Source organism: Manis javanica, chromosome X, assembly GCF_040802235.1.
Source record: "Manis javanica isolate MJ-LG chromosome X, MJ_LKY, whole genome shotgun sequence".
NCBI classification, from domain to species: Eukaryota; Metazoa; Chordata; class Mammalia; order Pholidota; family Manidae; genus Manis; species Manis javanica.
The window spans coordinates 31,986,735-32,009,794 of NC_133174.1; the positions used below are offsets into that span (position 1 = coordinate 31,986,735).

Sequence of the window (23,060 nt, forward strand, 5' to 3'; positions counted from 1 at the left end):
AGAGGAAAAAAATCCTAAATCAATGTGTTTTCCCATGCAATCACACGTGGGCTAATTTATCTGCAGCTGTGTTCTACCCTGCCAGTTTGGCATGAGGGTCCTCAGACAAGGGGGCTGCGAGTTGGCTGATTAACAGAGCGGTTTTTATTGGGAGAAGGACAACACAATTGTTTTATGGTAATTATCACCATTTGAACCTGCGCACACGCTCATGGGGAAGATTAAAGGAAAAGCTCTGTATAGATAATGAAGCAACTAGAAATGCGCACAGGCTAGAGGGCTGCAGCTATTAGAATATTAACGCTCTCTACCTTGTGCAAAGCCCCTGGGAGGTGACAGACTGGCTAACTCTTTAAACAGTCCTTGTGCCTTATCTGTGGGACTGACGGAGTACATTCTGTTTCTCGAGTTGGGAAAACAGCAGGGTAGATTACTAGGGTGACTTAGAGATAACAGTCAAGCCCATTTCAAGGCTAAGAACAGAGCCAGTCTTTCTGGGGGTGCTGAATTAAGCCATGAAACACCCTCCTTTAGATGTCACAAAATCAAAACCAAACCAAAACAAACAAAAAACACGCAAGCACATACATAGAAGAGAGATTTTTGTTTTAGACAGCATTGTGGCTGCAGTGGTTTCAAACCTGAGACACACCACAAACTACAAAATGCTTCCCAGGTGAATTGAAAACTCCAGCTGAAGAAACACAGACTTTGGCTTTTTGTTCTTTGATATTTGCTAATTCTCTCTGCCTCTTTGTCCATTTGCACTGTCCTGAGTTTTGAACAAGGACAGAGTGAGATAAGTCTGTCACTGCAGGGCAAAACAGCCAAGCCGAGAGCTATAAAAATGGATTGCTGATTGGAGATGGCTGTTGTCAAGCCTTGTGGTCTATGATTAACTTGAAAGAATCTTGCTGAAATTGTTCAGAACAAACTCTTGGGTCTGCAGCTGTAACTGTGGCTAGAATTAGATATAATGGGGGCTATGACTTTTGGAGATCTTTCCAGTCATTCCTATGCCTTCCTCTGCTTTTTATTTTTATTCCCTTTATAAGTAAGAACCATTAAATGATACCTCTCTCCTTGTGGCTGGAGCAAGAGAGTGGAAGGGCATGTGCATTTCTGACAATTAGTTTGTTAAGAAAACCCAGGCTCAGGAATCAAAACAGCTCTCTTCCCCACAAACGAAGAAGACAAAAGAGTGGGCATCCTGGAACTCCCACCCAATCATGAAATGCTTGCCCCAGAATGGAACATGAGAGAGCTGAGCTGCTGAGGGCATTTCAGAGCCCACAGCCAGGCTTTCATTTGGCTGCCATTTCTAAAATGTCTTAGAAAGACAGATTTTATAATTGAAAAATCAAAACATTTGACATGCAAATGTAAGAGTTCATTTTTCCCTTTGTAAGGCCACTGAAAATTTTTGCTAAGGGATAGAAAATCAATTCTTCATTAGAGGAAGATGCTCAAATTAAACAAGCATTACCATTTGTTTTGTAATTATGGACTTGGAAAGATGAAACTGGCTCTCTGATGGGATGCAGAACCAGATAACTCTCAGCTTTAGCTTCACACCTGAGCTGTTCTTTTTTAAAATGATCACCTGGTTTCTCCTGATTTGTTGTAAGTTTCTAGAAAACCAGTTTTGGTCTCCACTTGGTTTCTCTCAAAATCACAAAAGATCATTTATTTATTCACCAACTTATATGGTGTAGCCAACAAGTGTCAGGCACTGTGCTAGTCCCAGGAAACATATTGCTAAAAGGCACAACCTTTGCTCTTAGATTGCATACAGTCTAATGGGGGAGTCCACACACAAAAAAAGGCAACTACTGGGCACTGTGGGGGCCAAGAGTGCCAGTACTCTGACAGTGCTTACTTTCTGCCAGCCACTAGCTTAAGTGCTTATGTGTATTAAGTCATTTAATCCTCACAACAATCCTACGAGGTAGGTAACATTGGTCCCAGATTTCACATGGGGAAACTGAGAGGCACAGAGAGGTTATTATTTGCCAAATATCACACAGTCAGTAAGTGGCAGAGTAAGAATTCAAACTTAGGCAGACAGGTTCAAAATGTGTGCTCTTCGCTTTGACATTGAGTGTGTGACAGTCAGCTGGGGTTAGGTGGGATTATGGAGGGCGTGAGATAGGAAAGAGTCAAGGAAAGCAATCAAGAAGAGATGACATAACAGCCTTAAAAATCCTTCCACTGGCCATGCCAGGATGCATGTGTGTGGCATCCTCATCAGCGTGCAGGTCAGAAAGCTGAGGGTAAGGAGAGAGATCTTCCAGGACCTGGTTCCAATGAGGCAGGGTCCCCACTGCCCTAGGATGGCAGTGCTGTGTGGCAGTGTCTCCATAGCTGTTGTCTTGCAAACTCAGTGCTCTCTGAGATGATCACGGAGAGTCTGCCAAACAGGTTTCCAGGATCAAGGAAGTTTGGGAAGGAAGTTTGGTTCAACAAGAGGTAAATGGGTTTCTTTACCTCAAATTTGCAAGGCCCTTTAACACACTCATGTATACTGTGACACAAGAGGGGACAATGGAATCTGAGCACAAATTCTTTCTCTGTAAAAGGGTCTATGAAGATTTTATAGAACAGGAGGGGCCCAGAGAACAGTCGGGAAAATGATGTCTCCCAGGCGGCATGCAGGGGCTTGGGCTGGCTGGAACTCTGAGGCCTGCTCTCCTCCTTGACTGGATGGGTGGCTGACAATGGTAGGTTCCATGTTTAATGCCTTCCATTCTGTCAGTGGTTCAGATTCTCCTGCTGATTCCTCCTAACTAAACCTGCCCCTCCCTTCCTGCCTCCTTTCTTCCTTCCCTCCCTTCCTTCTCTGCTACCCTCCTTGCACGTTAATTATCCGTATTCCATGGGAGTCGCAGAGTTACAGGTTGTAGTGCAGTCATTCATGACTTCGAGTCCATATCAGAGTTCTGAACTGGCTGGCCAAACTCAGGTCATGTGCCTGCCCCTAGCTGGTGGGCTGAGGGGACATAGTTATTGTAAGGGACATGTGTGGGGGCCTTGTGAAAGACTAGGTAAGTCACATGTCCTGCACAGGTGTTTTTCAAATCCATGATGCTCTTGCTGTAATTAATAAAACATTGTGTGTAGATACTATTGGGATTCATAAAATATATCTTAATTTATACTGAATGAGCCCTGCTTTTGTCATTATGTATTTTGTAATCAATACACAATATAAGTACTATTAGCTTGCTGGTGTCTCTGGATTTCTTGATGTTGAAAGGGGCTCTCTTATCCCACTGAAATCTCAGGCTTCAGAGTCAGCCAAACTTGGGTTCAAATCCCACGTGGGGAAAATGGAAGTTCCTCTGGCCAGCATCCTCACTTGACCCTGAACTACTTGATGATGTAATTGGCTTACTACTAGGCCGCTGCTTCCACACCTGTTGGCAATGAGCTATAACTGACTGAGTCACAATAGGAAGCAGAGACAGAGGTGAATTACAGACCTGCATACTGCTGGATGCAGATGTGATTTTAGTGCTTGATCTGCCACTGTGAGAATAAAGCCAAGTATAAACCCTTTTACACCAAGAACGCTCCATTGTCATTTCTCAGCGTCACAGGATCGGCTGTAAACCTGCCCGGGGCTGAAACCCTCAGGCGAGACATCCCACTTCTGCCATGATTAGCTGGGTGACTTGGGGCAAGTTGCTTAACTCTTAAAACCTTAATTTCCTTTACTGAAAACGGGAATCATCATACCTGATTCATGGGTTTCTATGGAGATTAAATGGAGTAATGAATGCAAATCATCTAACAAATTGCACAATTGTTCCATAAATGATTATTAACTTTTATGAAAAAGTAGAAAAAGAGGAGAGGAGGGTGACAAAAAGACATTAGCCATGAGCTAATCAGGGGCAATAGGGGCGGGAATACGAAGGAGATTAAAACCAGTCTACTCTGCTATTATATGCCCTCTGCCATATATTCATTGCTGCTGAGGTTTAACATAATGTCTTGCGAATGGGTTTCTGCCCCAGGCAAGTTCACTATGGATTCAGTGTGACCAAAGAAATGACAGTAGAATGTTCTTGGGATGAAAGGGTTATACCCAACTTTGTTCCCATGGTGGCAGGTCAATCACTAGAATCCTGTCCACTCAGAGGGAGTCTGCATGCAGCAAGCCCGTCTCTGCCTCTGGGCCTCTCTGCCTGCACAGCCATCCTCTGGGCCTCTGTCCTTGGCGCTGCCACCACTCCAGCCTCTGCTCTGCTCTCCTGCAGCCTTGCAGCTGTGCCACCATGTTGCCCAGAGCCCTGGGTGGAGCTCTTTATATAGAGTCAATAGCAACATATTGCCCACACGTGTGTAGTGAGCTAGCTGACCAGGGCCAGGTGAGAATCCTGGCCACAGGAACTTTCATTTTATCCACACATAATAAACCCATTGACTGAAGGAATGACCAACATACTTCCAAGTATGCTGACCAGGGTGTGGGAGACATTTGTTATATTTTGGCTACTCCGCATCTAAGCCCCCTTCTAGGTTCTGGATGCAGGTGGGAGATGAGGTGGGTGGCGCCCATCGTTCAGTGGTGGCCTCCAGTGGCGATGGCAGTGTTCAGAGGCAGCAGCGTTGGGGTGCACTCAGCAGCCCGCCCTGACCTGCACCGCTGGTCACCAGCTTCGTTTGCTCATCTCATCTTGCTTTTCTCTCAAGTTGCAAGTGAACCAATATCCTGCCAACAAATTCCTCCAGCTTCAGTTATTTACAGTCAGTTTCTGGTGTTTGCAACCAGGAGAGCTGCCTGGTATACCCATGATGTAGACTCAATCTCATCTGGCTTGTCTTAGATGTGCAGGCTCCAGATTTGATGGCCAAACCAGAAACTTTCTGCACGGCCCCATTCACCTCACAGAGATTTTGTGAATGACCTTCTCTCCTGGTGCCACAGTCTGTCTGCTTGGGTAGCTGGTGGCAGAAAACCCATCATGCCACATTTCTTTTCTATCCCTCAATGTCTGTTTCTAGCTGTCATGGGGGAGGGCAGTGGAGAAATCACTGTGAAGTCTGCTTAGGGTAATATACAGCAAGGTCCTGGGCTGGTGGCTCTGAGCCACTGATGAGTCATCTTCACAGGGCCACTTCCCCCTAGACAAGATGACAGCCGTCAAACCCATGCCTGGGCTGGGGTTAAGGCTGACTCTTGTTAGTCTGTCCTCTCCTCCCTCCCCACCCACATTGTACACCAGGGATCAGCCCTCTAGGGTGACCTATGGACATCCCCCACCCCACAGCTCATACTGTTGTTTGTTATGGGAAAAAACGAGGTATGGGTGAGTGCCACTGTCAGATCCCCAGCTCCCTGAAAGTGCACTATGGATCCCAGACACCGGCAAAGCACTCTCGATTCGTTTTCGCATTTCAGCTGTTAATTATAAGGAGGAGAATTAGGCATATAAAACAAATTACATTGGCAGCGTTTGCTTCACTTGTGCACCACGGGGCCCAGGCGCCCCTAATGAGATGTGACTACAGATCATCGTGCTTCCTGCAAACAGCCAATTGCTTCTAATGTGGCAGAGCAGAGTCTTCCTTGTGTTGCCTGAGAATTAGCTACAGGTGTAGCATTTGGCTTCCATGAGCACCAGCAGGCCAGGCAAGTTGGTTAGGTCAACAGTGGGATAAAGAAGGGGATGAGAGGCAGACACCCAAGGCTCTGGAGCTTCCTCGTAATTTCCATTAGCTGCTCCTCCTCCGCCCACCACAGCACCCCCCCCTCCAATAAATGCATAATCTAAGCAAAAACAGTGTATCTCTGTCCTTTCTATAGAAAGCAATTCTGCAGCTGCCACAAGATGCAGGCAACGAATGTTGTCTTTTATCAGTGTTTAATAATTTTAATGTCCCAGCAAAGAACAATCATGTCTCTACCATGGGTTGAAAACTGGGGGCTAATTGGAAAACATTAATGTTTTCCTTTATTAGAACTAATTATAAGACCCTCATGAAGAAATAAGTCCATGTGTGAGATTCTAAGACTTCACACTGTGATGTTAAATTTCCCTAAGAAAGTTTGCCCTATCCGAAGTACCTCTGATGACCTATAGAACATGTGTGCCGGAATAGTTGTGCCCCTTGTGAGCATGGGTCTTCCAACAGTACTGAGATCAGCACAGGTAAAACTGGCTTGTTGGCAAACAAAGAGGGAAAACATGATATGGGGCCTGAGGGTCTCTTCTGTGTGGAGAAGAGGCATGACCTCTTGGTCAGCCTGCTACTCATGGTTATGGGATCTTGAGCCTGAGTTCTTTCATCTGCAAATTGAAGGGGTTGGTTTAGAGTTTTCTAAAGTTCTTCAAGCTTGAGCACTCTGGGTTTCTCATTTCTCAGCCTTGAGATGCTGTCTTGAAACTAACTGTTGGACACCAAAATTGGAATAAAGCAAACTTTTTGAAATCAAAGAATGGAAAAGTCCCAGAGAAATGACCTTGATTGGACTTCCAACTTTGTTTCCAACTTTCAACTTTGAGATAGTCAGTGTATCTTGATTTTTTTTAAGGAAGCAAGGAAGCAGTTCTTGAGCTAAGTCAAATACCCAGTTCCTTTGCAATCAACCAGTTAGCAACTCATGACTACATATAGCTTGGACAAATCAAGCTATAGTGTGTAAAACCAAAACCACACGTGCATGTAGACATAACCATCATGTGCTGTGAGAGTACCCAGCCATGCTCTGAGGCCTCTATGTGTTCTGTGATCTCTAAGGATGGATGCAGTGGAGAAGAGGAGGGTCTATGGTCAAGTAAGCTTTGGAAATGCAGAATCCAAGTTGCACAGGTTTCTTGATAAAGGCAACTTCAGAGCATTTGCCAAGGGAATTTGTAACTTTCCTGGAACATACAGTTTGCAGTGTCTGATCTTACTTGACTTTGGGATCCCTATTTATTGGCATATGAACAAATCATGTTAAGACTAGTGTCTGCAGAATTAGTTTGTGAATAATATGCTATGCCATTAGAGCAGCGTATTTCAATATTTCACCTGAAAGCCCAAGCAAAACAAGTTGAGAAGAAGGAATAAACCAGAAAAATATGGGAAAATGTGGACTTTGGTAAATTTCTTTAGTGACAGGGTTCAGACCAGTTTTTGAAAGAATTCACCATTAAGAATCAGAATAATTATTAAGTCAGATTAAGTACAATCTAATGATTTCTTATAAGTGGTAAATGCAAACCCCAATGATATGTTAAGTAAATTTGAGATTTTTAGAAGAGGTAGAATCCTTTTTTACCCTTAGAAGACTTTCACGTTGTTCTGATTGAGAGAGCTATAGAAAAGATAAATGATTGATAGTGATTTTATTTCTCCACTTTAATAGCTAGAAATAAAAATCCACTAATGTAAACAAAGAATCCTATTTTCTTTGTGCTGTGCAAGAGTGGGGGTAAATTTCTAAGTGTCACAAGGGAATTGTGGGTGTAACTTTCTTGTTACTACAGTCATGAGCTGGGTAGCAAATCTGCTTTGTAAATGACCGTTAAGAAGGCTTGCTCTAGAGAACAAAGATGACCCCTGGAACGTAGTTAGCAAGACAATAAATAATTAAATGTTAGAAGTTGAAGTTCTCAGAATAAGGACATTTCTTAAGTGGGTAGTAAATTATTTTTTCCCAAAGTCCTGTGATTATGTATGTCCATCAACAGAACAGATGCCTTGGGAAGATATGTTAAGGTGAATTCAAGATTTCATTCTACGCATAACGAATTTTTGTACTTATTTGTTACAAATACCGTACAAGACACAATTTATTATTTTTGATTTTGGTTAACAATAATGTCTTTGTTCCTCTTTCTTCTTCCCTTTTCCATGTTGCTTAGCACCCATTTTCAGTGATGTCAAAAGATGGCAGGAGGGAGAAAAAAGGGATTAAAAAGAATAGGATGGAATAATTTATCAGAAGGAGTACTTCCTGAATGCACTGTAATTTTGTTCTCAAGTAGGAATTCTAAAACTTCACTGAGTGAATCTTTTGTCTCCTGGGAAAAGGAGGTTTTCCTTTCCTGACTGGTCAGAGCTGGGCTCTGCCTCACACCAGACCATCCCTCATCATAACTGCGACTGCTAGGCTTCTAGTTGAAAAGACACTGGATTTATGCTGTGCAGCATGCACAAATAGGACACCGGACTGTAAAAGCTGATGGATTGCATCTGTGGGAGGCTGCCGAATGCCAAACGAGGCGCAGCTGGGGCTCCTCAGTGCCCACAGCCAGCAGCGGCTGGGCTGAGCGGGGCCCCTTCGGGCAGGCTGCACTACTTAACCTCTCTCAGCTTAGCCGCGGTGACACAGGCCAGGGGCAGCCCAAGCTGTTCGGGGCTGTGCACTCACCATGTATGACAGACCCCTTTGCTACCGGTTCCTGCTTCCCCGCAGCAGAAATCTTAACTAGAAAGGGTGGGAAAACCACCCTTCTACTCTAACGGAGACAGCAGAGGTGAAACCTGACTTGTATTTCATATTGTAATGAAAGGGTGGTTACATGCCAGCCGGATATTAAAACCATAAATACTATAAAAGATGAGTTCTCGAACACCGTTTCCTCAGAGCAGTCTTTTCTTATCACCATCTTATCTAGGTGGGGGACCCTCTGTTATATAATGCCCTGACTTCCTCCTTCATGCCACTCACTGGTGTTGTCATGAATTAATCCACTATTTGAAGAATCATTTGTTTCTTATGGGTCCTCAAATGTTTAATGTTAATTCTTTGGGGGTAGAGACCCCCTCTGTTTTTTTTCTCCCTAACACCAGAGTGCAATGCTGTTAGAGCCCTGCCCTGCCCTCCTCACCCCTCCTTTTCTCTTCATGAATGATTTAGTCCTAAAGCTATTAGTTGGCACAGATCAGGGTAGATGTCAAGGGTGGAAATGTGTGTGGGGGGGGTTGGGGGGTAGAGGCCTAGACCTGGATGCCAGAGCCCTGGCAGGGTGAGGAGAACTAAGTGCCCTCATCCTACCTAAGGATGGGCTCAGTTAACTTGTGTCCCATGACAGGAAACTTAGCCTACTCAGCCATTTTAGGAAAGGGGGAGAGGACCATCAAATTATGAGTGCAATTAGACAACACATCTGCTGGATTGATTTTTTTCATTGTTTCAACCAGTTCTTGTGGCATTGTAGAGACAGATCACTAGTTAATTTAGTTTGATGGCCAGTAGTGTCTGTGCTAATTGAATTTTTGACTGGATGTTTGGGAGTCATAAAAAGATATGTATATTTGTGTGTGTGTATGTGTATGAGTGTGATGTAGAGAAAGACCACAGCCTTTGAAATTGGACAGATTTTGCTTTAGGCCTTGGTTTCCTCATTCATAAAATAGGATTGATGATATTGCTTGTGAGGTTGTGACTTATATAAAATAAGCCATCCTAGTCATACAGGCTCTTGTCAGAAGATGCTTGAAGACAGAGGTGCCTCATACTTTTTGTGCCATGGACCACCCCCTTGGCAGTCATGTGAAGCCAATTTCCTTCTCAAAAGAGTGCTTTTAAAAATGTGTCAATTACATAAGATTAAAAAAAGAGCCAATATAGTTATCAAAATATTAATAAACACATTTGTGATGTAGTTATTTATGTATTTTATAGACATGCTACAGCAGTTTCTAGTGACAGGTCTAGTAACTACCAAAATTTTGAAGCAGAGATGGACATACATGGTATATTGAGATATTCTGGGCAACCATAATGATACAGACAATCAGTGGCATTTACTGGTGACAAAGACACAGCTACTACTAATCAAACCATAGTCTGTTTCCTACATTCATAAACAAAGAAAATACTAAATTTTAACTAGAGGTTAGTGAGTATAAAAATGCCAACGTTTTTCTATCTCAGTTCACAGACCTCTGAATTCTACCCTCCAGTCCCTCCATGGAGCCCCAGTTAAAACCTCTGCTCCAAAATGACACTGACTTATGCAAATCTTTCTATGCCTTTTACCTTCTCCGAAAGTTGGTAAATAGTATCTACATGATGGCTATGGAACTTCCTGTCCTCCAGGTGCCATCATGGGCTTGTCTTCACCTGGGGATTCCGGAGGCAATGCCTATGGCTGCCTGCATCGCCCTCTGTCATATATTTGATGTACAAGGGTGTGACCCAGAGGAGCCCGTGTCTGGTTAGGCATAGAGACCTTTGAAATGTCCGAAATAAGTTTCCTTTGCTTACTTATCAAGTATGTGTGTGTGCCAGTATCCTTTATGTTTCCTAATTGCCATCACTGACCATGCTCACCAGGCTTGCTTCTGAGAACACGCTGATGTCGCCATAGCCACTTGTGTTAAAAAAAAATGAGCTCTCTGGCCTCCAGCAAGCTATTTGTCCTCTGAACTTTATTTATAAACACCCCCATGGTTAAAGCATCTGTTTCTTCCTGTTAATTTCTCCAGCTCCAGTCTTCCTAGCCTGGAAGGAGAGTTTCAACCTGTGGGTAGGCCAGGCGAGAGTAGCAGGTAGGCTGCAAGCTAGGCTGGGAAGGAAAAGCTCACCGCAGGCCCCACAGAACAGGCAGATGGAAATGCAGGGGGTGCTCGGTTTCCCGGCCTCATCTGGCAGTTTGGGGGAAAGGAAAACAGTGAAGCCCTGAAATGATTGTTCCTCAGCTCACCCTGCAGGTGCAGAAATGAAGAATCCAGGAAGAAAATGAAGGCCGGTTTCTATGTGAGGAAAAAAAATCTACAAAAGTTGGAATAAAATGTCTTCTTGCTTTTATCATTGATAAGAATAAACAATGTATGTAGCTTCTTCTGCATGAAAACTGGCCTCTCACATCAGCTCAGGAGACATGTTTAAGAAATACCATGGACCTTGCAACTTGGTGGCTACTGTTGTTATTCTGCTCATTGCTGTGTCCACTTGCTGAGCTTTTCACAGACTCCTTCATGCCTCTGTTGGGGGTGAGGTGTGGGGAAAACCGGGTCTCTTGGAGCTGAAAACAAAGAAGAAAGGAGAGAAGGGTAGTTTTGTGCTGGCTTCTGAGGTGAGCTGAAAATCACCAATGAGATGCCAGAGTGAGGGCTCCCTAAGGGCACTCCTTGATGGATCAGATTAACAGTGGAAATTGTCCACTGAGAGAGCAGGAAGAGCTGTTTGCAGGTAAAGATGGAAAAAGATGGCATGCTGGAAGCTTCCATATATGTCTGAGGAAGGGATTTCCCCTGCTAAGGCTCCAAGAGCTCATAGCAGTTCCAGGCCTCTGGTTAGAAGAGGACAGAAGGATGAGAACACAGGTTGACCCTGAAATGATCAAATGAGGAGGAATGAAACCCATCAGCCTCCTTGGCAGAGAAAGAATTGTGCTAAATGCTTAGAGCCAGCATTAAGGACCCTGTCAGGCTAGTTTTCTTAGCCGTCTAGTTTGGCTAAAACCTTATGCCTGATTTTTGCCTTACAATGTAGTCAAATTTCAGGGCTCCTGGAATGGCAGTGAGCTTATCCGGGCAATAAACTTTCCCTAACAATAAATTACAGCTACACTCAGTCAAGGGCATGTTATGCAACACGGTGTGGGCCTTCTGCAATAAAAGAATAGAGAGCAGCAGATTCTGTACTAGTGACACTGGGACCTTGCCTCTACTTCTGTTTCTTTAAATAATGTTGTCCTTTCCTGTGGACAAAAGTCCTTCTTCCTCACTGTAGATAATTACATACATAAAGAATAGAAGAGAGAAAGGGGCAAATTAGCCTGTAGTTTTACTTCTCATGCTTAACTGCCCATGTTCAACAGTTTATGTGGGTAAAATTGCAATATTTCCAGAATCTCTCACCTGGCTTTTGTGTATCTCCATATCAATAGGTGTTTCCAAGGGGTGGAGAGAAGTAACCATCTCCATATCAATAGGTAATTACAAGAACCAGCTAGGGCATATCTGGACTGGAGAGGATGGGTGAGGTCCCTTCTTCTGCAGCTGGGTTGCAAGAGACACGGGGGAGCAGAAGTGGACGGCTGCTTGTAAGCAATAAACGGATTTCTCCCACTTTATTTCTTCCTTTGACTGATTTCGGTTTCAAAGGTATTTTGCCCCGGGGATTTTCCCGCCGGAGTTACAGCTTATCTTGTTTATTTCTTCTCTTTTATTGGCTTCAGTTTCATCTGTAAAATTTCAGATTGGACGAGATTTGTTTAATAGCTATTTGTCGAAGGGAAGAGAGGCTGATGGAGGCCAAGCCTTTGGCTCCCAGTTGCTCACCCTTCGGTGGATCACACAGTGTTCCCAGGTGGTTACTTGCCTGCCCTCCCCCTACTGCCAGATGAGTTAAATTAGATTGCCCCCAGCAGTTGGACCCTCCTGCTTGGTGCCCCCTTTCCACTTTGGATGGCCCTCTGTTCTCACCCTGCCAGTTCCCTAAGCTGACCGCTCAGTACAGTTGTTTTCCATGATTCTTTTACCCAACAGTTTTGAATCCCTACTTTGGGTCAGGCCCAATGCCAGGTGCTTTAATATACATTATTTTACTTTGACCTATTATTCATTTGTATACTTTTAGGGTGGGATACACAGTGCCTGGTACACAGCAGGCTGGGTAGAAAAAAGATATTTTGCAAGGAATTGGAGCACTGGAGTTAGACTGGGTCTGGCTGTGTGACCTCTGGCCAGGGATTTAACCTCTCTAAGCCTCAATGTTCTCATTTATAAAATGGGTGGAATGAAATCTTTAATAGAGGCTTGTGATGAAGATGAAATGAATGATATATCAAAAATTCTGGCATATACTGTGTGTTCCATATCGAGAGAGTGAATGAATAAATGAGCAGTTAAGAGTACAAGAAACCAATTCGAGGGCGATGGTGAATGTTCAAGTGCAAGAGGATGAAACAAGACTCAGTCCCTGGACCTCCAGGTCTGGATTTTCTCCCTTCAAATCTGGTCTCAGGAGAGGTCCTAATGTGAGCCAGTGAATTCTAGGTATGAGTTTAAGTTGACATGCTTCCTCTCTGATAAACATTTGCATTTTAAATCAAAGTTTTAATCGTCTGGCTTAAGTAATATTTTGTATAATTTCAGAGAGTTCAGTTTCCCCTGGAGCCCATCTGTGAACTCCGTGCCACCCATTAAGAACCCCTTATTTCTCAACAAGTCTTGATTGGGAGGTCACAAGGAAGTAGCTAAGAGACTTGCTGGGTACGATGCATTTTAAATGGAAGCAAATCAGGATATGATTTTAGTAATTGAGGCATGAAGCAATAATCGCCTGAACTCTGGTGGTGCCGGTATGAGTAGAAAGGAAAAACAAATCCTGGAGGCTTTAAATGGTGAGAATTGAGCATTGAGACCCAGTCAGATGTAAGGAGAAAGAAAGAAAGAACAGTTCAGAGAGACTTCAAGCTTTAGCCCTGATCAGGGGAGGTAGTCACGCTTCCCTTGAGAAACATGAGGCAGCATAGAGGGGAGCTGACTCTCTGGGGAGTGGTTCAGAAGCAGCCAGGGGGGAGAGGGATGTCCACCAGACAGTTGGCGTTGCAAAATCCTCCAGGAAAACGGTTCCTTCAGGCACTGACATCATGATTCTATGAGGATTGGGGGGGAAAAAAACTGGAGATTTGATTCAGGTATTTTTACCTTAGATGTAAAATTGGGGGAGTCGAGAAGGTGGATAAATTGCCAGAGGGAAACCTTGTAGAAAAAAGCACTGAATCTTGAAATAAACCCATATTTAGTGGCTAGGCTAAAAGAAGTCAAGAGACTTCAAGAGGTTGAGAGGTTGAATGAGACAGAGAGAGAGACAGAGAGGGAGGAGGTAGAATACCAAACTGGGGGACATCTCAGCCTAGAATGGACCACCCAGACAGGAAAGAACGAGCATATAGACACAGCCCAAAAGGCTTAGATGGAGACTGACAGAGGAAAAAAAACAGAACTCTTCCCTCTCTTTCTGCTGATGTTCAGACAGCATTTGGGTAAGACACAAGCTGAGCGCCAGCCCAGGAGAAGGAGGGGGAACAACACAGGGAATTCTAAGTTTGCTTCAGTTTCAATCCGGATGACCAAGGAAATCGCTAACATGTCTGACAGCCTATTAGTGATCACACTGTTTTCTGCATCAGACAGGTGGGAGCACCAGACAGAATTTAAGTCCAGTTTATAGAAAAATTTTAAAAATTACAATTCCGTATCCTTGAGTCAGTGACTGTAAAATTCATACTGTCCAAACCATAATTGTTTGAATGCACAAAATCATTTATTGTCTTGTCTTTTGTCAGGGGTATTGATAAAGAAATGTCTTATTTGATTCTCCTCATGAGCCAGGTAAGGCAGGTATCGTAATTCCCATTTTACAGATGAGGTAACTGAGGCTTAGCGAGACAAAGGAATATTCCCAAAGTCACAGGGTTAGTAAGTAGACATGCAGGAGCCACAACCCAGGGTTTTGAACTCCTGATTCTGTGCTTCAGCTATACCAGAGCTTCTTCCAAGGATAGACTCAGAGGTTCTTACCATCCCCTTAGGAGTCTGTTTAGGTTTATATCTTCCATGTTATATAACCCTGGTTATAGAATCTAATGGGTCCTTTGGGTTAATGTGCTACTAATTATGCTTATTACTTGCAGTGAAATAGGGGTGTGCTGTGTGTGTGTGTGCGTGTGTGCACATACGTGCACATGTGCACCTGTGCACACACTCTGGGGAAAGGACAATTCAAAGATAATTTTGAACTGTGTGCCTTTTAGCATCCCTCAAAATTCAGGATAATGTCACTGCCAAAAGCATCAACTCACTGTATGAGCTGGGGCAACCCCCCGCCCTTCCCCTTGCCTCAGTTCCTCACCTGTAAAATGAGGACGATATTATCTATTCTGTAGGGAGGCTGAGAAAATTAAACACGGTCATTTGTGTGAAGTACCCGCTCTCTGATCATCCTGCTGTAAGTGCACAAGACACCGTGGCCACCGTCACCAACACAAGCAGTACCCTGTGGAGGGTTGCTCAACATGGTTGCTCTGCTTCCAGGTCCCAGAAAATGCCAGGGATTTACTTAAGCCGCTTGGCGATCAGCCGTAGCCTGGGGCTGGCCAGTCCTCTCGGTGCCTTGAGGAAAAGCCAGTTAGGGTAAATGGGAAGAGACAGATAGAAAAGCAAGGCTTGGGAAAGTTATCTGGCTGGATTCAGTGGAGAGCCTCACCTCACAAAAGGATTGTTCTGGGGAAATCTCATACTATCTCCTAAGAAAGAAAGTGATCAGTGAGATTACTTTCACTCCATCCCTTTAGACCAGCCCTTTCCAAGGAGAGGCTACAATCCTACTTGCACAGTGAGTGCAGAAGGGCAGAGAGCCTAGGGAGATCCAGAAGGGCATAAAGAAGGAACCTGGAGGCTGCCAGGCAGGCCAGTGGGCAGGGAGCAGCCCCAGCCCTGGAAAAATAGGCCAGGAAAGGCAGGCATTTAGAGAAGGAGCTGGGAGGGAAAGACAGGTAAGAGGAGGGATGAGGGGTGGACAGGTGCTAGCAGCAGGGACAAGTGGTAACATTTTCATCAGCTTAAATAAAAATATAACAGATTTTCCTGCATGATTCTAGGTCTGGGTTTGGGAGGCAGTCTTCAAAAGATGAGCTTGGAAAATAGTTTGAGTAAAGCAAAATGAAAGTGTGACCTTCCAAGGAGATACACCCAGAAAGAAGTCAGTTCCTGAACTTCTGTCAAGATGTTGGCCTTACCACATCCTGGTCCATGGCAGGCGCAAAAATAACTCATTGTTGATGGAAGCAGTGAATTGTGTACACACCTCATACTGGCCATTGGCAGATAAAGCCTTGATTTGGGTCACAGGTAGAATGAAAGACTGGGCCAGCCCTGCCAGTTCTGCTTGAGCTAAATGAAAGCACGCCCCAGTAAAGAAGTGACTTAGACAAATGTAAATCATTACCGTGCCATTTGCATTGTACCTCCGTGTGTGAATTAAGTCTCCCAGCTCTCCGGATTTTGATAGGGGTGAGAAATAGGAGAGGTTTTTGGGAGGCAGGGGGGCAGACAGCATGACAGTGCCCTTCCTCTGTCAAAACCTCTACAGAAAGAGTAAGCTTTTCTGATCAAATGTGGTGCTGTCGATTGATATCTGTGATGCTTCTGGAGGTGTTTGCATTTCAAGCATCGTTTGCTGTGGAAAGAAAAGTGTGTCCCCTGCTAAAGAGATTTCTGACATCAGGGAGCAGGTTGGGAAGGGTTTTGTAAGGAGGGTGGGAGATCCCAGAGCCTTGGAGGATGAGCTGTTGCTGCCTCCTGCACCCCCATCACAGCTGGGCCTGGTAGCACCCCATGGTATTCACTAGGCCTTAGCAGCCCTGAGTACAGCACATGGATCTTTCTACCGCCAGCTCTGGTTTAAGAAGACAATTCATCTGCCTTTGTACTGGGTAGCTGGGTAAAAATCACCAACAAGGATGTAATTCAGAAGGGGCCAGTTTCTTCTGGAGAAGCCGTAGAGTTTTCCTAAGTGCCCGTAGGAGAGCATGGTGCCTGTCCTGTGTCCCACTGGGTCCTATTCACCCTTCAGAAACCAGTCAGGCGTGTGCCTTCTTATTTCTTCCCAATGTCTGGCTTGCCCTAGTCCTCATGGGGAGTGCCTTTTGTTTTCATTTACTGGTGTCTACAGTCCATCTCAGCAATTTTCACAATTGGTTAAATACCAGAATCACGCACGAGACTTATACCTATAGGCAATAATGCTGCTTGGTTATTTCATACTGGGCATTATTCTAAGGAGTTTATATATATATATATATATATATACACACATATATATTCATTAATTATCACAACAATCCTGTGAAATAGGAGTAAAAGTATTATCTTGACTTGGCAGATTGGAAGACTGAGTCAGGGTGGTACAGTCACCTGCATGGGGTCCTACAGATACAATGGGGTCAAGATTCAAAGTGTGGAGCCTGCCCCAGAGTCCATGTTTCCTCCTTACCAGGCCACTCCACCCCCAAGAGTCTACTATGCAGAGTCCACATACTGATCTCCCAAATCAGGCGCACCTGGGGTAGAGCCAGACATTCATATATTGTTAAGGCTTTACAAGAGACCATGATGGGGACCAAAGGATGGGGGTCATCAGAAATCATGAGAAACAATTCAGCACTTGGCCAAGGAAGAATGTGTAGAATTTTCGAGGGAACTCGTAAATGCCCTGAAAGTTTCAAACTTCTAGGACAGAGAAGACCCCATACTTGCCTTCTCCTGTAGGACAGAGAATTTGTCTTTGCTCATTTACCTGATAATTCATTCAACAAAATGTTACTACTATGTGCCAAGCACTATTCTACATCCTAGGGAACATGGAGCTTATAGTCTATATGTAGGGGGCAGATAATAAGCAAATGAGTATATAACATGCCAAGTAATGATAAATGCTAAGAAAAAAAATAATGTAGGAGGGTAGAAAAGTAGGTGGTAGGATTGGATGGAGTGGGGATGTGTGGATGACTTTAGATAGAGAGGTTTAGGGAAGACCTCTTGGGTAAGGTGATATTTGAGCATACATGTGATGTGAAGTCAGGAAGGGTAAACTGTAGACACAGGGGAAGAATATTCTAAAAGAATAGCATGTGTAAAGGTCCTGAGGTGGGTGTAACTTGGTAGGTTTCAGGACCATCAAGGAGGTCAGAGCAGCTGGAGCCCAACAGTGGTAGGGAAACTGGTATGAGATGAGATTCTAGAGGGAGCCAAGGTAGGGTGTTGCTGGATTTGCTGGTCTAGGTACAGATTTGTATGTTAGCCTATGTGAGATGGGACAACTTGAAGAGGTTTTGAGTAGAGAGAGAGAGTGATCTGATTTTCCTTTCAAAAGGACCAATTTAAAAGAGAATAGACCAGTTTTTTCCTAGTACAGTGGTTGTCAAACTTGAATCCCCAGGAGGGCGGAGTACTTGGGCCCTGCTCCCAGAGTTTCTGACTCAGGGTAGGTCTGGGACAGGCTCAAGAATCTGTGTTTCTGACAAGTTCCCAGGCGATGCTGCCACTGCCTGTCTGGGGACCACGCTTTGAGCTCTACCTCCTTAGTTGATTCTACCATATATTCTTTTCCTGTAATTTTTGAGGGAGGGCTAGGCAGCTACAAGGCCTCTCTCTGGACCTGCAGGGGCATGGGGAGGGTGGTACAAATGAGGGCAGCTCATGAGCTTGCTCTGCTCCTCTGCCTTTCCATAGAAAGGCTGAAGCCACCCCTGACAGAAGGGGGGGATCCTGGGTCAGGGGGACCTTTGGTCTCCCCTGCCAGCATTGCAGGTCATTCTTGCGTCTGTGCTTCTCCAAAGGCAGTGGTGTCCACCGCATGGTGCCAGGGCACTTTCATCGTCCCAGTCCTGATCCCTAGTGCCCCTTCTCTCATCTGGATCTCCTTGCCCTGCTCAGAACCCTGATCTCCAGCTTTCCCCTATCTGGATGGCCCTTCATGATAACCCTGGCATGCAGCTGTGGGGCCAAGGCCTCCCCTTTGAGGCTGATGTGTCTTTGATTTCTTGACAGCCTACCAGCAGAACACAAGCAAAGCGGGGCAAAACCTGGAGTCCAAGGACCAGCTCTCCACACGACACATGCCTGTAGTACACGGTGACTGTCAGGTAAGGGGAAAAGCTGTTTGCAGTGCCCAGCAAGCTGGATGCTTGTTCTGAAAAGCCTGCATGGCCTAAAAATATCACAAAGGGTGGGAGGGAGAGAAAGGAAACTTTGGCATGGAATATTTTCAAAAAATTAAAAATAGAAAGGCCTTTGGTCAGTGAGAGTCGCCAGTTGCTGTCTCGCTCACCACCTACAGGGCTTTTAGGATTCCCAGCAGCCAGCCACTAGCCAGCATGACAGGAACCATGAAATTATTTCAGGGAATGCAGTGAGGCCGCCAATAGATGGACAGCAGACGCAAGTGCAGAGAGCCGGAAGTGCCACGTGATGGGCTGAACTGACTGGGTTGACATTGAGCTGGTCTGGGAATTAATGAGATCCAATAGATGTGGGATTCACCTCCAATCTGATGAACTGTTTTGTCAGGCTTGCTTAACCATGTTCTCAAATCAGTGATATTGTACAGTCTGCAACAGGACTCTCACATGTTACTCCTCTTGTCTGGATACTATGATGCTGCCTTCCGTCTGTTGTCCTACCCACCTCCCCCACCCCACTGCTTTTCCTGCAGCCTCTTCATGCATTCTAAGCTCCGGCAGATAAATGATTTGGTTTAGTTTCACTCTCATTGTTTCTTAGAAAATGCCCGGCTGAGCATGGTGAACCAATATCCTCCCCATGAATGAGTTGCCCTGATCAGGGACCTCAAACGTAGCTAGATCTGACCCGGCACTAGCAAGATCTTTGGGAGAGGGAAGCTGTCATGTTAGTGGAGTCCAAAAGGACTGTACCTCTGCCCAATTCTAGGAGAAAACATGGCACCTGAAAAAAGACCAGACTTATGCAGACAAGGAAACTGGATTTCTGCTCTCTAAAGGAGTTCAGTAATTCAGTCCATTAAGATGGGCACAGTTGGGATGGTCACATGTTCTTAAAAAGGCATTTCCCTATGGAGAGCCAGGCCAGAACCACAGGCAGGCTCTGGAGGCTGTCTGAATTATTTTCCAGGTCCCCTATAACAGATGAAGCACAGAGGACCCTCAACAAATGTTCGCTGATTTCAAGAAAATGGACGATGGGCTCGGCTGGCATTCATGCGAAACTATGAGACTTACCATCAAGGCTGTTGCATTGTGCTGGAGTTTTATCAGTGAGGAGTGTGATGAATTGTCTTAGGGTACTCAGAGGACTGGCTGATTATCCCCCCAACAGTGCCTGGGTCACAAATTCCCAGCTGTCAAATTACCATCTGCATGCCTAGGGTCAGGGCCAATCCCTCCCAGAGAGACAGTTGGCAGGGCCACTGTGTCAGTAATGTCATGTACCCAAGCATGACCTTAAGCTGCCCTCAGAGTCCAGCCCCATCCTGCTCAGCTCTTGAGCTCTGTTATCAGGCCTGTGCATGCTTGAACCCCTCCTCCCATAGATGAATTGGGTTGTATAAGTATTAAAGGTTGCTGGATTTCCATGATGCTCTCTGAGAATTTCAGAAGGCTCCATATCACAGATATTCTTCAGATGTAAAATGTATCACAAAAGATGCATCAAGACCCACTAGTAGTGTATGAAGGTACTTATATAAACAGATAACCTGGGCAAAAAAATTTGCCTCTTGGGGAGTTGACTTTGGAGATGAAAGATATGGGAAATTCTAATGTCCTTTGAACAGCTGTGTTGGGAATTTAGAAAGATGGTATCTTGGGTACAGGCTTTTTAAAGGTACACCAAACCCTGGGAAGCATCTGATTCAATATATTCAATATCTAAGGTTCAGAGAAGTTAAGTGACTTTCTCAAGGATCATCACTAGCTTAAGGCATCTTAGTGTTAAAATTAGCAACCTGGGCTTAGAATTGAAGACAATTTCATAGGGCTTTCCATGGTACCATATTGCAGTTCCTTTTAATGTCTGGATATTCATGATTTCAAAAGCAGCAATGGGGACAAGATTACGAAAGAGAACGTTTACTGAGAAATGTTTGTGTGCTTTGCATGATACTAAATACTTCATACACATGAGCATATCTAATTCTTAAAATGTTCCTTCGAGGTGGGTATTAAAAGCTAGATTTCGCAGGAAAGTAAATCAAGATCCATGGAAGTGGCTGGACCAGCATACTGATTTGGGGCACATTAATTTGCCTACAAAGACCATACTTAGTCTATGTTACCACACCCCCGACTGCCCCATCAGATTAGCCCAGAGAACTCAGCAGGTAGGCCTCTGTGCTGGTAAACTGCCAGAGTAAAGGGCACTGAGTTAGGACCAGGGGATATCACCATGACTTTGATCCATTGTAGAAGCCTGCACAGTCCTTCTTTGATGATCAGTGAAGCCATAGCAAAGTTAAAAATAGAAAAGTTACTAGGAAAGAATAATGGATTATAAAACCTAAGCCATGAAACAGTGCTGGCCTCATCCTAAACCCCTAGTTGCTGCTTCCATCCTTTTTAAATTCACCCACTGAATGACAACTTCTTTATCCAATATTGAAAGGGCTCTTTTAATATTTTCAAAATGGCTGAATGAAAAACAAACTTAATTTCAAGAGTCTTAGAGCGCAGGACAAGTACCAATAGGTAGAAAGTAAAAGAAAGCAGCTTCAAGGTAAAAGGAAGAACTTTCTAGCAAGTGGATCCGTGTGACTGTGTGATGGGTTACTTCAGAAAGAACTAAGTTCTCTCCCTTGGATGTGCTTAAACAAAGGTTTGGAACTACACTGGGGATTTGACATTAGATAAATGTTGACTTGGATGGTCTCCAAGGTCCTTTAAGAATATGAGAGTCCATGACATGGCATCAACAATGAGATGATCAATAGTTGATTGGACCCTTTGACTTTTCTAACCTGTCGCTGCAACACCTCTGCTTGGTTTGCATCATCACCATTAATGCTGATGAACGCTGTAGTGAATCTTAATCCATTTTCACTTGGAAACATTTCCCTCCCATCCGAGCCAACTCTGGTCTGCCATTCAGCGCCAAAAGAAGGCTTTAGGAAAGAAGAGCCAAGCCCAAGAAGTACGTATGGTTGTGCTTGAGGAATGGGGGATCTGAAGGGTAGAGAAGGTGGAAGCCACAAGGAGGCAGGACTGTCTGAGTCCTTTGCAGGTAGTGACTTCTGCTTGCTGAAAGTGGCCCAGCTGAGGTCTGCTATGACTAGAGCTAGGGAAGGACTCAGATGTCATGTGAGAATCCAGGTCATTGCCTCTTTCAGGTCCCTTCCAATCTAAGACTCTGTGTTTTTTAATGAGGAGCCATTTAGGCACAGGAACAGAGCCACCACCCTTTCAGGTGAGGCACCCTTCTCACTTTCTCCAAAGTAGTACATCTACTGAAGTAAACTATATGCCAATCCTATGACCTAGCAATCCACTTCTCGGTATGTACAATAGATATGGGATTTGATGTCCTCCAAAAGACATGATTAAGAATGTTCATGGCCACTTTCTTTGTAAAAGCTCCAAGCTGGAAACAACCTGTCATGTACATCAACAGTAGAATGGGTAAGAAAATTGGGGTGTATTCATACAATGAAATGCCATGCAGCAATGAAAAGGGGGTGAATACTGATACATAAAACATTGATGTGTCTCATAGACATAATATGTAGCAAAAGAAGTTAGACATCAAAAGAATACATACCATCTGATTCCATTTATATGAACTCTCAAAGTCATTTACAGTGAGAGACGTCTGAACAGTAATTATCTAGCAGGGTTGGTGGGGGTGGATAATGGACTGAGGTAGGTCATGAGAATGATTTGGGGATAGCTGGAAATATTCTGTGTCTTAATCTCATGGTGAGTAAGTATAAAAATTCATGTAATGGTGATCTTTCTATTTTACTGCCTATAAGTTAGATCTCAATATAAAAAAACTGGAAAAGAAAAAAAAAAGAGAGATAGCACTTTCTTTCCCATGGAGACTGGGTTATGTTTTTGAATTCTGCCAGCATTCCAAGTTAAGGGAAATTATCCTATCCTGTTGCTTTGGTAAACTGGTCCTTGAGCAAAAGAAAGTATTGGACTGGTGCTACTGTGACCACTAATCATGGAAGATAATATAATGTTATTGTATAGATGTCAAAATGCCCTGAATTAAATTTTGGCTCCTAGATCTGGGTTCTGTTTCTAGGTGCGTGTGCTTGATATTTTTATCTTCCAGAGCCTCAGTAATCTCATAAATAAAATGGCAATTCATTCATTCACTGAATTCCTACTATGTACAAGGCACTGAGCTAAGTGTGTGGGGGAAACATATACCTCAGACTCTCACAGAGCTGAGAGACTCATCTGAGTGACCACATGTAAAATCTCATCATGAAGGAAAAGAGCTGCAATAACACTAGAATTTATTAAGACATGACAATTATGGTAAATGCCTGATTCAGTGCAATAAGGTAATTCTTTACCCCAGGAAATTAATACTTTTGCTAACTATTCTTCTCAGTCTTCTGT

The 23,060-nt window shown here is 44.2% G+C and overlaps 1 long non-coding RNA gene across 3 annotated transcripts in view; it reads left to right on the top strand.

Annotated features, from left to right (window-relative positions):
* Nucleotides 1-20,071, top strand: part of LOC108410073 (uncharacterized) — a 77,178-nt gene extending 57,107 nt beyond the window's left edge. For 2 of the 3 annotated variants that reach the window (XR_012127258.1, XR_001856394.3), the window contains 2 exons: nt 18,508-18,602; nt 19,609-20,071. This is a non-coding gene — a long non-coding RNA (uncharacterized lncRNA). Of the gene's footprint in view, nt 1-17,988; nt 18,069-18,507; nt 18,603-19,608 lie in introns of those variants that run through there. The other variant, XR_012127257.1, reaches the window with a different exon arrangement.
* Nucleotides 20,072-23,060: the final 2,989 nt, after the last annotated feature.